Source organism: Pinus tabuliformis, chromosome 5_2 (genome assembly GCF_031772625.1).
Source record: "Pinus tabuliformis cultivar Carrire ecotype Pingquan chromosome 5_2, CPIR1, whole genome shotgun sequence".
NCBI lineage: Eukaryota > Viridiplantae > Streptophyta > Pinopsida > Pinales > Pinaceae > Pinus > Pinus tabuliformis.
Window position 1 is genome coordinate 611344048 of NC_142306.1, and position 13944 is coordinate 611357991.

General features: G+C 45.4%; 1 pseudogene; it reads right to left on the minus strand.

The window, feature by feature from the left end:
• Window positions 1-11496: 11496 nt before the first annotated feature.
• On the minus strand, window positions 11497-13314 carry LOC149160507 (uncharacterized; annotated as a pseudogene).
• Between the last annotated feature and the right edge of the window lie 630 nt (window positions 13315-13944).

Below are 13944 nucleotides of genomic sequence, written 5' to 3' on the forward strand. Positions count from 1 at the left end.
TTCTTGTGATCTTGCAGGAACCTGTTGAAGCTGGGCGAGCGAGAAGGCAAGTAGTTGGGAGCTCTCAAAGAGAAGAGAAGCCGGATCGAGGGACAAACGGAAGACACCAGTTAGTCCATCCATCTCTCTTCATTCTTATTTCATAAAGGAAGAATACTAGAATAGCTGTCTCTGTTTGTTGCTAAGGCACTGTCACACCTTAGGTGGATAGGATCGTCCTGCATAGGCATTTTTCCCCACAACACCACCCCCCGGCTAACTCATTTTTTAGGTGAAGAATGTGATCTCATTGTCGAATGAGTAAAGGGAAGAGCAGAAGGAAAATTACCCCAACCAACCAATAGGTAGGTGTATCTGGCAGTGGGTCCTCCCAAGGGCTTACAGCAAGGGCAGCCCCTTCCCAGATATAAGTGAAGTTCGGCTTGCATTAAGGTAATTCAATTCCCCTCCTCTGAATGGTCTGATATGGGTCTTACCTCCTTCCTTCCTCTGGTGGAAGGCGTCTTGCTTGGTAAGCAAGGAGATCGACTGACCTGTGCAACAGTTATTGGGAGCATATATAGATAATAGGGGTGATGAGATGAGCATATAGTAGGGGCTTGAGTGACTCTCTTTTTCTTGGATAAGTCCAGGTTGTGAATAATTGGAGAGAATATCTATCTAATGAATATGTATAAAGATAGAGATATCATAGAAGAGCTTATTCATTCAGTAGTAAGGCCCCTACCCTATTATATACCAGCAATGGGTTTGAAATCAACCCTAACCTCCTGCCTTATGTCGGTTGAACCTTATCCCTAAACATCCTGCCTGCCTGCCTAATATATGGGGGGCCTTCTAGCTTAGGCAAGGCAGATATACGATGGATGGCATGCGTGTTTGGGTGTGTGCTGCACTCACAAGAGACTGGCAGGCCTGTGTTCCTTGCTTCGCTCAGGTCGCATGCACTATGAAATAGGTGTTGGTGCACTATAATTAATAACCCTCGTGTTCCTCCACAATAATCTAGTTGGGACCATCGCTTCGCGACTAGAATTAATACAAGCCTCCCTCCCTCACTTCGTTCTTCAACTCTTATGTTCTTTCGCACGAATATAAAGAGTAACACATTGGTATGAGTTCTTTGTGATTTTGGGGACATTCATTATATATGTAGTTTCGCCATCGAAAATGCATAATGACATATATAATGAATGACTGGTTTCCACGATGCATTCAAGTATCAATAGCTTGCGCATCGAAAGAGTCGGTGAACCCACCGCGGCATACTGAAGCACAGAAGGAAAAGAGAAATGGCGCTTTCCAATTGTTGGATCAGTACATCATCGCTGATCACGAAATTGGTGAGGGTCCTGTATGGATCCAAACCATGCTTCTAGGGTAGGGAAGCTAGATAGGCCAACCCCCGCGGCACGGATCGTCGCGGCTACTCCGTCACTTGGGAAAGGCAGGATCAAATATGATTGGTGGGACAACCCATTGGTAGGAGTCAGGACCATCGAATGATGCCATATACAATGATTTCAACTCGTCACTAGACCCTAACTCTTACCCACATCATTTCCCCTTCCAGCATAGGGACAGGCAGAAACCATAGGAACCGCAACAACCAATCAGATGCAAATCATCCAAGCCAAGCCTTATCTACCCAATCACACTAGATCTATTGGTCCTACCCTCACAGGCACCCACAGGCACTCCACTCCTCACCCCCGCCCCTTCTACGGGTACTAGGAACCCCCAGGCAGCTACCTCCTTGGTCGGTAGTATCCTCACTTAGCATTCTACCTGTACAGATACGTAGGCACGTAACATTTACACTTGGGCATTGACTTCTATTTGCACCTCTACCTATCAAGGTACCCCTACTAGGACACAAAGCTCGATTCACCCGTTGCGTACCATTTAGAAGCATAGATATTATAGGTACGCTTGGAATAGGCCTAACCTAATGGCTCACATTGCACCAACCATTGCAGTTGCAGGGACCACAGGGAGGGGGAGCGATAGAGATAGTGGTATGATTGGTAAGATTTCGCTGATTTGATGCATCGACTTTCAAGGTCCGACTTCAAAGATGAAAGGCCCGACAAAAGAATTCAGAAAGGTCCAATTAGAACTTCGATCCAGAGCTTGAAGAAATTGCAGACGATGGGACGACTCCAGTCTAAGATACCTACGCCGCTCCGGCGACGCTACGCACAGAGTCGCCTCTGATAAGGATTGGGCTCTTACCCCTTTGGGACTGACTGACACTCACCTAATGGATGAGGCACTACCTTTAGTACCAGCGGATGTAGGTGGGTACCCCCCATCGAACCGACTTAACAAAAGGAAATGATTCTAGGTTGGACTGAACCCTACCGAAGGCAAGGTCCCGTAGTTCAAATCTACGCATTTCCCAAGGTAGGTAGTTGTATTTACATAAAAAGGTAGCCATAGGGAAATCTACTCTATGGCTGGATCGAATCCCTTCTCGTTCACTCACCTTCCTAAGAACTGACAATGACTACTTAGATCATACACTATCTGTATGCTTGAAGAATGGACCTTACTAGAGACTCTTTCTTCCTATACCTTCTTATAGAATGTCACCTACCTGAGAGAGGTCTTTGATAGGTCTACATTTACCCTCCCTCTTGTATAATGTCCCTATAAGCAAGGACATTTCCCATATAAATGAGTGAGTTAGCAGGCTACTTATCCTTCCTTTCTTATGTGTCCCTTCCCTTCCTTTGAGAGATGGTCGAGAATTGGTCTCTCTTAGCGTTCTTTAGCTAAGTCTACTTGGTTCTAGTTCATGACTGGAATCATGATAGTTTAGGAACGTGGAAATTCGAACCTATGTGGCATGGCCCCGTCATGGTGTTACATATGATGCCATCAAAGACCCATGAGTTCATCGATTACGACAAGAATCCTTGCCCTGAGCCTCGTAATGGGATCTACCTAAAGAAGTCTTCAGCCTAAGCCGTAAGGCTGCATAGTGCTTTGTACATAGTGTCTTTTTAGTCGTTGTGTGTTGGTAGTGCTTTTTCTTTTGGCATGTAGCTGATTCGGTTTGATGCTTCTCATGATTGGTGCTAAATTTTTATATGTTTCATTTGAATTTGATGTAGGATTTGCAGTCATAGTACCTGGGATATCGCTTCCACCACTGATCTTTTCACCCACAGACCAACTGGTGAGTTCAAGGGGCATATGCCTCGATCCTGCAACCAACAACATTGTGGAATATAGTGTAGCCATTGAACTTCTATCCAAAGCCATTGCTCTTGGTATTTGCAGGTTAGTTGCACATTTGGATTCATAGTTAGTGGTATAATAGTTGAAGAATCTCTATCTGGTTAGAAATCCTACTCTGCTTCAAAAGTGTTGAAAGGTGCAAATTCTTCCAGTTTGATTCTATTTTTTATGGTCATGTTCCAGGGAGTTCCAACACATTGGCTAGTTCATTAGCTAACTAAGTGTTATATTAGCATTTGTCACATTAATTAAGCATTAATACAAGCATGCATGTACATAAACATGGAATTGAATTCAGACCATTTGAAGCATAAGTAAGAGCCAAACCATATGTATATAAAATAGATAGCTGGTACATCATGTTCAAAAAAGATGTAGTGTCCAAAATAAGGCTGCATGGCCATCATGATACAGAGTCTATACATCTGAAGGAATAGATCTATATATTCATAGCTGGTACAAAAAGGGAGGAGACTATCATCTAGTCATCTCGAGGTGCATGAATCTCATGATAATAGACTATAGCATTCACCGCCCACCTCAGTAGCTGGACAAAAGGACATGGTACACTGACCACATGACAATGCAGTCTCTGAGGGACCTCCTTGACCCTCATCATAGGCACACCCATGGTTAGACCCTCAAGGTTCCTCCGCACCTCCTAACAGAGGTTGGTTTCCATCTAAACTACCTAAGACACGACGGTGGCTAGCTTACCTAACGACAGAAACACAAGACATGACTAAGCTTACCGGCTAACCTACCTCACTACCTAAACTAACTGGCTAACCTAGAGCTTAGGGCATGCCTACCCTATTTGTTTGTCCACTCCGATATCCGCTTTCCTGAGCGAGAGCATAGGCGGGTCATACACATGCTACCGGTACTCTTCTATTCCTACGATCTGCTTACTCAGTATCTTCCCTTTATGAACCAGTCACTGGACTTCACCTTTCATGACCTCGAAATTCACAGACCATATGGAGGGTCCGGCGTCGCTCTTCTCTCCCAGCAAAGGCACGATCTATTGCAACATAGTCCATTGATTCACCACCAACATTTGAAATAGAAGAAGGGGTTTCACCAAATCGAGATAAAGACCCACCCTCAGCGCGAGCAGTGCCAATTTCATATCCTTCAGGTGTAGGGGCAAAGCCAAAGCTAGCAAGAGTTTTTCCACCATCAATAGCACTTTCAGTTCTATACTATTAGGATCCAAATGCGGATGCAGATTCAGTTCCATTCATTAGGGATCCAGCGCCAGTGGAAGCAGCACCCCTTCCTACCCCAGTCAATTCAATTTACCTTGATGACCCAGAACCACCAACAGGAACCCCCTCACCAGAGGCAGATGCTTGTCCAAATCCGTTCATCGCATATCATCCAGGTGCAGATCGAGATACAAATCCAATCGCAAAGCCAGTTTCAGATCCAAATTCAGATCCGGATGCAGTAGTTCGAAAGCGAGATCGAGCAGATACAGTTCCATCAATTGAAGATTCATTCAGTTACTTACCTTGATCCACTGCTATCGTATATCAGCGAAGCATACGAATCTGTCGATTGAGTTTACCAAATGAAATGGACGTGGTAAAAACCCCAGCATTTCCGCGACCACGTGATAAGAGTAGGAGTGCCCGAGAGGCCCCCGCCAATCTGAGACCTATTGCCAGTGTCTAGATTTTCAGACTCTTTCTCTGCCGCGATTCCTATTCTGGCTCTCCCACATCGGATTGGGCAAACATATTTGCTTTTCCTTGGGGGAGTTTATGTTGTTCTGAGCCGGCTATCTGCCCTTCCGGTTATGCGGGTTAACTGTTCGGCCCTCTCGGCTGTTTTTATTACGTGGAGGGGTTCTCTTCAATCTCAGTGAATGGAGTGGAGTGGCGCTGGTGCTCTCCTAATTGGGAAAGGGGAAAAAGAAAACGACGGCTTCTTGAAAGGTTTCGATATAGATGATGGGGCCCATAGGGGCTATGAAAATAAGCATTGATAATGTAAAGATAGGGATCATGTAACTCTCAAACTACAACTCATTTCTTGGTTACATCTTTCATTTGGTGCAAAATGAGAATTTGGAAATGCCCATAACATGTGTTTTCTTATTAGCATTATATAGTCACATTTTTTTGCATGTGAAACCAATGTTGAATAATCATACCTTGAGTTATTAATAAAAAACACATTGAAATACTTCCAATCTAAACTCTACTTATTTCTATTGTCTCTCCCTTCCATCCTTCCTTATGACTAAAAGGAATAAGACCTAGAGATTCACGGTCGGCTTCCCCCTAATGCAATAAAAGAATTCATTGCTTCTGAACCAAGAGAGAAAACCTAATCTAAGAATCCGTATCCGAGGGGCTAGGGTGGGGGTGAGGACGTACCCATTGCTGTCCCTTCCTAAGAGTAACCAATGATGGTAACTAACCTATGTGTCATGGCCCCGTAGGGCTTCCTCCTAATATAAAGAATATATGTGGTTCTGTTTCTAATGTCCGGAAGCTCCTTGTTCACTAGCTTCTTGAGATAGAAGAGTGGTAATTACTAGTAATTCAACCTAAGAATATTCCTAATGTTGTAGCTACTAATGAAGAAGTATCCAGGGTTTGATGCTCTAAAGAATCTAACTAAGGTAAGTAGAGAGTTGCTGAGCTAGTTGTGGGATCAATGATCTATTCAACCATGGTTCAATGCTGTAGTCTCCCTAAGCAAGTGTCCTAGGGCGAGGTGAAAGTGAAATGGGATTAGGTCTTAGGGGTTTCCTCGTTGCAAGTTGGGTTAGGTCGTTAGGGTTCCTAGGTCTGGGGCATCCATAAAACGAGTCAAAATAACACAGAGAATAAGAAGGCAAAGTCAATAGTGAAGGAGGTGAAGGTAGAATGTGAAGGAGGATGGAAGGCGAGGCAAGAAGAGGCTCGCCTAGGTCTTTTTGGGAAGAATGAATTAGGTTCTATCCACCAAATTTGTATCTATGAGAGATAAATAAACTAGGTCAGTGCCTTGGCTAGGGTTAATGGAGTCAATTCTTGCAACTCTCTTAAACAGTGACGTATTCCGTAGCCTAGTAGGAGCACATAGGGTACTACTAGGTCTAGAGGACCTACTTGGAATGACAAGGTCTAAAATGATGATGAAGGGATCTATTACCAACAATGCTTCTCTCATGTTCTTAACAAAGATATTAAGTATACCGGTTAAAGTAAGCAATGTAGGGTTGCAGTAACTCATGCATATACTAACATTAAGAAAAAGTAAAATGTTGTAAAAGACACATAGTACCTCAAATAAAGACAAGTATCATCCAAGATGCCAAAGAAAAAGAGATGCGCCACTTTCACAAGAACAAACAACCCAAGCCTTCCTCACCTTCCGCTGTGAGGTGAGCCATCCTTCTTTGATTGGACAAGGAGCAAAAGAAGGACCAAACAACCTCGCATCTCAAGGTTAGTAAGGCCTAAAGACCATAAGGACCGGCAGGGGCTCAACTGTTAAGGAGAGGGAGAGGAATTAAAATCGCTTGACTAATAGGCCGCCATCATGCTACAACATGGCTCGACTGTAAGGGAGAGGAAATATCTGCCTGATCTATGGTATGGTTGAGCTCTTGCCTTGGATAGAGGGCTCTTAAGGTGATTCACGCTTCTTTCTTCGACGAGCAACTCAGCTCTTCTTTTTCATTGGTAAGGTGGTTTATTTCAAAAAACACAGGACTTTCGGATCACTCTGAACGAATGCAGCCCAACCCATTGCGTAAACTAGCTTTTTCACACCCACTATATATATATATATATATATATATATATATATATATATATATATATATATATATATATATATATATATATATATATATATATATATATATATATATATATATAGTAAGGATAAGTAGGAGAAAAGGCAGTAGAATAAGGATCCTCATCAACTGCTGAATCACGGTAGGTTTGTGGCGGCCGGCCTTATTGGGGTGGTGGAGGCGGTCATTAAACTACCTAATCCGGTCTGGTCTGGGACCTAATTGGGTAAGAAACCTATCCCTATTTCTATCCCTATCCGGTCATAATTCCAATCTCCAATCAGGCCCTAATGGTTCTATAGGGTGGATATCCAGTATCTGGTAATGAATATATCCCTATCCGGTCATAATTCCAATCCCCAATCTCCGATCTCCTGTAGATAATATAAGGCAGTCAGAAATAGAACTGTATGGTCCGGTCAAAAACCCCCTCTGTATAGATGGAGGTCGAGGCTTATACATAAAGAATACGAATGATAGTAGTAGTTGGGTTACTAGGATCTATATCTATATTGACTCTCTATCTATATACACACCCTACCCTATGGTATGTGGTTTCTACCCTAGGATATTCCCAAGGAGAGGATGCGCAAGCAGGCTTGACTGATAGGGAGAGGATTTTGTCCATTCCTCGGGTAGTTTGAATATTCCCTGGAGAGTTTAGTTCTGGGGGGGATATAAAGCCAGCTCCATAGATCGGCTCCATAGAAGAGGAAGTTCATAAAGCTAAGCTGGGTTCTGGGGTTAATAAAGATCGACTAGGGTCAACATTAGGTCTGATAAAAACCCAAGCTCCTTCCTTTCCTTCGGCCAGGCTCCTTTCTCTCCTTCGGGTCTTACCTAGAGAAATCGACCCACTATAGACTACCTATAGATCAACTACTATCGATTAGCCCGATGTCCCTCCGGTTTGGTTCGGTCCTTGGGTCAATGCAACTGTGCTGTACCTACATTTACCCAGCACTAACCTATACCTATCAAGAAACTGAGCCTACACTAGAAGAGTAGTTGTGTGATAGATCGAGTTGAGGGACTCTGAAGGGCCCCCTATAACCCTATATAGAGATATGGCCGACGACATTTCTGCTCGAGGCCAAGGGGGAGGAGGGTCTCGACTTTTCACCTTTCTTTAGGTCAGGTCGAGGGTCGAGGAGATCATTTATCCGATCACTATTTGGATTTATCTTCACGAATAGGAATAACATAATGGATATGGATGCCCAATGAATAGAAATAGCATAGCAAGAGGATGGAAAATCGAATACCAACGACAATACCTTTTAGAGAATAGGGCCAACCCTTTCTCTGAAATAATTGCATGTAACTCCGAACGCCTCTCGTTCAAAGCTGAATAGAGTTCTCGTTTCGAATAACACTCCACTCCAATCAGATGAGCCTACCAAGACTGGATAGAGTCCCAACTAGAGTTGTGCAGTAACCACCTCCTATATGTATTTGTGTAGCTACAGTCACGCTCCCCCATTTGTCACCCATTTGTCGCCAATTTCATTTGGTCCCAACCGCTTCTCTATATATGGTGCACTCGGTCAGGGAGACCCCAGAACGAACTATCTATGGTGCCTGCCCAGATATCTACCTCGGGGGTCGCCCATGACCATCCCTGCAGGTTCGAATTCGAACCCTACCCTCGGAGATCCAGCACGAGAAAAATTTATGCATGCGGGGCCGATAAGTCGAGGGCATAGATCCTTGCTCCATATGGGGGGAGGCCCCCACCTTCCATATGGGGTGGGATAGAGTCCATATCTAGATAGGCCCTCGATTGATTAGTATCCCAAGGATCTTGTATTCAATAGGCTTCGCTCTGGCCCCCCCTTGTCCATTAAAAAAGTCATGCATCTAGAGATTCACTCACAAGGAAGGAGGATTTCAACCCGCCCCCTTGAACCCTGCCGGACACATCTGATGGACAGGGGTTAGCTCTGTCAATGTGTAGACCCAAGTGTAGCACTAGGCACTTATCAATCAGGCCCCTTCCCGGCTACTAGATCACTCCAGTGCTTCCCCCGGCCTTCAGGGTAGGGTACTACGGACCCTCTGTTATCCATTGCAGCAGAGCTGTTCAATGAGTGGGGGTGCTAAGCGTAGTTATTTAGATCGTAAATAGATCAGAATGACACGTTATTGTATGACTATATATGGAAAGAGATCCATGTATCTGAATAGAAGATCTATCCCAATAGATGGATCAATATAGATTCCCATTCATATCTATCTATCTATATATAGATATGAAATATGAATCATAATGCTACATAGCAGTAAGCCCCAAATCCTTCTTTCATTTGGCGGAAAACACTGCTTTGGGTCCATAAAGCGCGGCCAGGGAGGGGGCTCTGGGGTCCTGCCTCAACGGTGGCACTTTCTCTTTTCTCTGCGCCCGTTCCACATGCGCTTCGCGCGCCATTGGCGCTTATCCTCTTATTCATCAGACAGTTTTCCCCGGATGGACTTCGCCGTTATTTCCCAACCCAAATGGAAAAAGGATGTATCACATCGAGATGTCAATTCATTCCCCGTCCCCGATAATATGGGTAATTCCCTCTGTCCCTTTCTCCATATTTCTTAATTGATACAAGGAACTCGAGGGTACCCTCATGGGTGGGGACCCTCGAGTTCCGGCTGGCTCGCGTCGTCCCAGCAAGCAACCGGCGGGGAGCACCTCGGTATATGATCGCACACTGTAACTGGGAGTCTTATTACACCTAGGGCCAACTTTGATTCACCAAACCTAGGTTCATCTTGTGTAGTGATTGCGGACTCGTACAAGGTCCTGGCCCTTTATTTATTCCCCTCAAAGAGTTAGAGTTCGGGAAGATATGAAAGGTAGGTCTGAGCTCTACGAAGGTAAGGATCTTGAGTAGATGGTTTATGCATCAGATACCCTTACCTTCGCAGAGCTAGCTTAGGTAAGACCAAGACCTTACCTACCTGAGCAGAGCCCAGGGTTTACCTTTCAGGACCTTACCTTCGCAGAGCAAAAAATAAGGTCCTTTAAGGACCTTACGAATGGCCTTACCGTATCAAATAGGTCTGCCTATAACGTGTGTAAGGGCTTTGCTATGACTTATGTAACGAAGTATACACCGAATGAATTTTCTTTATGGGCCAAAGTAGTGGTGGAATAGAAAGAGATATCTGTCTTAGGGGTAGCTCGTTAACTCATCTAACGACTGCCTTAGTTCACGCGATAAGGATAAGAATATGAAAGGAGAGGACACAATAAGAGAAATCTTTCAATAGTCTTTGTTTGGTAAGTATTGAAATAGACTCTGAATTGATGAAGGCTTTGCAAAGCAGGCCATCCTAGAAGCTCATATTCGATAACTAGAGATAGAATCAAGAATATAGAGCATGCTCAGGTAAAGGTAAGACCTTTAAGGACCTTTTGTAGCATGCGTTCCCATCTGTGTCGCAACTTATTTGGTAAGCTACGTGTCTGGTGCATGGAGAATTGCCTTCGGTCCGTCCCCCACACTAACTCAGGCAACCTTCCGGCCGCCCAATGACCTATAACACTAGTAACTACTCCCATCAAGGCTAGTAAGTAAGCCCCACAACCCAAAGCGGTGGAGAACAAATAGAATTTGCTACGAAAGCCAGCTAACGGGGGTATTCCTACGTATGGGAACATAGTAATGGAAAAGATAATAGCCAAAATAGGATTCGTCCGGGCTGGAGCGCCCAGATCCGCTACATATTTGACACGGGTTCGCCGTAATGCTAGGACTATGGCGGATGCATTGATCGTCATTGATACATGGATGAATATACCAATTAGTAGTGATTGAATTCCTCCGATGGTTCCACATGACAAACCGGTACGAAGATAAGCTACATGTCCAACCGAACTATGAGCTAAAGGTCTTTTGACTTTCGTCTAGGCCATGGCAGCCAGTGCTCCTAGGATCATAGGAGCAATGCTGCGGAGAAAGAAGATTTGTTGCAATGTAGTTCCATAGAAACTTTGGATAGAAACACATAACATATTCGCAAAAATAGAGATTTTAAGTGCGATAGAGAAGAATGCTGCAACCAGGGTGGGTGAACACTCATAGATATCAGGTGCCCACATATATAGAGTCTAGAGAGATATGGAGTCCAAGGGGGAGGGGGGTTTTCTTCGGGGCTCAGGAGAAGAGGGGGTTTAAGGCCCAGCGAGTTGTTAACTTGTGTTCGCTCAAAAAGCAAGTAGAAGTTTGCCACATGAGGGAGAACGAGAAATTATCTACAAGAAAAGTGCTCCCTGGACCGAACGTGAAAGTTGTTTTCCATCATACCGCTCCGTAACTCTACTCTCTCAGATTATATATCCAAAAGGTCCGCTCTCAGCCATTCCACACGCTGTCTAGCAGAGCAGGTGGTTTTATGTGCTTGAAGTGGCCGTAGTAGATGCCAAACCTGCTGCTCATTCAGTATGGGCGCAACAGCTACATGGACCCCTCCCTTTCGTTGTTGCCAACGCTTTCCCGGGCCCGCCGATATGGGATTCTTCCCCACCCTCCATTGTCAGGTGAGCAATTATTCCTTATAATATAAATAGAAAGCTTCAGCACTTCGCAAAGCGGAGAGAGGCTGAAGACATTCAGGGTCTTCAGCTAGCCCTGGATAAATAAGGATATCTAGTGCAGCGGGGGTGGGTAAAGAACAGGGATATATCCTCATAATCCCTCCCTCGAGGAGCGTTTTCCCTTCTCCCTTTAGATAACACCGTATGCCACCTCCTCTCTTCTGAAATGGAAAATCAATAAGGAAGGAAAGGATGTGCAAGAAGGCTTGACCAATGCCCCCCACCCAAGCCCGCATCAAGGAAGGCATGACTCGACTAACGGGCCGCCATCATGCCCCCGGCAGGGTGAGGTAACGAACGCTCGACTGTTAAGGAGAGGGCTCGACTGTTAAGGCCGCCATCGTGAGCTTGCCGAACTCTCGACCAACGAGCCGCCATCATGCCCCCGACAGGGTGAGGTAACGAGTGCTCGACTGTTAAGGAGAGGATGCGTAAGCATGACTCGACCAATGGGAGAGGATGCGTAAGCATGACTCGACCAATGGGAGAGGATGCGTAAGCATGACATGACCAACGAGAGAGGATGCGTAAGCATGACTCGACCAATGGGAGAGGAATTGATCATATTCGAGGTTATACCTTTCCCTTCCCTCCCGAGCCGAGGGGCAGCCTCCCCCACAAGCACCTACCCCTCTCCACTTTCGCTTGACCCCATACATATTGGAATGAAAAGGCCTTATTGAATGGATGAAGGGACGCGGTCTTTCTTGGCGCGAAGTGCTGGCTGCTGGGGAGGTGTTTTCTGGGGTACTAAAGGTCCTCAGACTTCCAGCCAGGGTTTTCTTCTGGGGAATCTAGTTGTTCACCGTTGGATCTCGCCGATACAACCCCTATGGTTTCCGTTATCAGGATATCCTTTTTTCCATTGTTCCCAAAGAGTTGTTTGGTAATCAGCTCCCATGCTGCAAGTAGTAATCATTTCGAATCTGAACCTTGTCGCTCTTTCCTCGTCGATGGGCAGGAGGCACTCTAGCCAGCAGCGAGCATTCGCTAAGCATGATTCCACTGTGTTTGCACTTAACTGGGTGGACGGTTGATCGGGAGAGAACTTCAATTTGCCCGGCCAGCAGGCGGCATGCTTATCTTGTGTGACAACACTATGGAGTGAGCGGCTCTTCTAGGCAGGCGGTTGTGTGACAACAATATGGAGGGAGGGATAAAGCGACGCTTTCGTGTAACATGCTATGGTCTCAACGCCCTTACGAGGTAGTGATGAGTCTCACGCGCTCTCGTATAAGCCAGCCCTCTTTCTAGCTAATAGGATTAGCCGAAATCTGTCGGCAGTGGTACCACCCATAGGCGGCCGTCCTATAGCCACCCGAAAAGGAACTACAGTTATCTTGAATAAACATCCTACAGCGATAAAGAGAATCCCCAAAAAAATACCACCAGATTGAGCACCGAACAAAGTGATTTCATATTCGGTCAAAATGTCAGCTAATTGATCAAAGTCGGTAACTCCAGTAGACCCATAGATCATGGAACAAATGGGGTAGGCCACCACACTATACATATAGATGTTAACCCCCCCCCCCGTAACCGTACGTGCGACTCTCACCGCATACGACTCACATAGAGACTCCAAAATCCCACCCCCACCCCTATTATCCGAGGCCCCCACCTCACCATTTTTATTCCACCTCCTAATCCTCCATCCAATAGAACTTGCGTTCCTCATCCCCCACCCCCTTTCTCTATTCTTGGGGTTCTCGTTCTGCTCACGGATCCGCCAGTGGTACAGGTAGATTAGATTCTCGCCTTCCTCTTTCGGGAAGTGATGCCAAAAAATTATGGTCCAAACCATCGAAGCTTTATATCCCCCTCGATCGAGACCGCTCCATTTGCTTGCAGTTCTTGGTGCCAAGCGTATCTTCGGGTCCGAACCCATACCATAGCTGCTTTCATAAATGGAATTTATTGCATGCATTCTGACATACTCTTTCTGTTCTGATTGATCGTACTATTGTCCCTCTATTTTGGGAAAATAGAGCGATAAATCCCTCTCCTTAGCAGTCGAGTCGATGGCGGCCTTAACAGTCGAGCGTTCGTTACCTCTCCCATAGGTCGAGAGTTCGACAGGCTCACGATGGCGGCCTTATTAGTCGAGCCCCTGTCGGTCCTCACCCTGCCAGTCCTCTCCTTATCAGTCAAGTGTTCTATCCTTGTTGCTTATTGGGTGGTGGGCATCAGAATGAGTGAGTGACTTCGTCGATGGTGGCCTTGACAGTCGAGTGTGCTAACGCACCCTCACCATATGAATAGTGAGTGACTCCATCCCTTCTTAATGGAATCTAGTATAAGGAGAGCA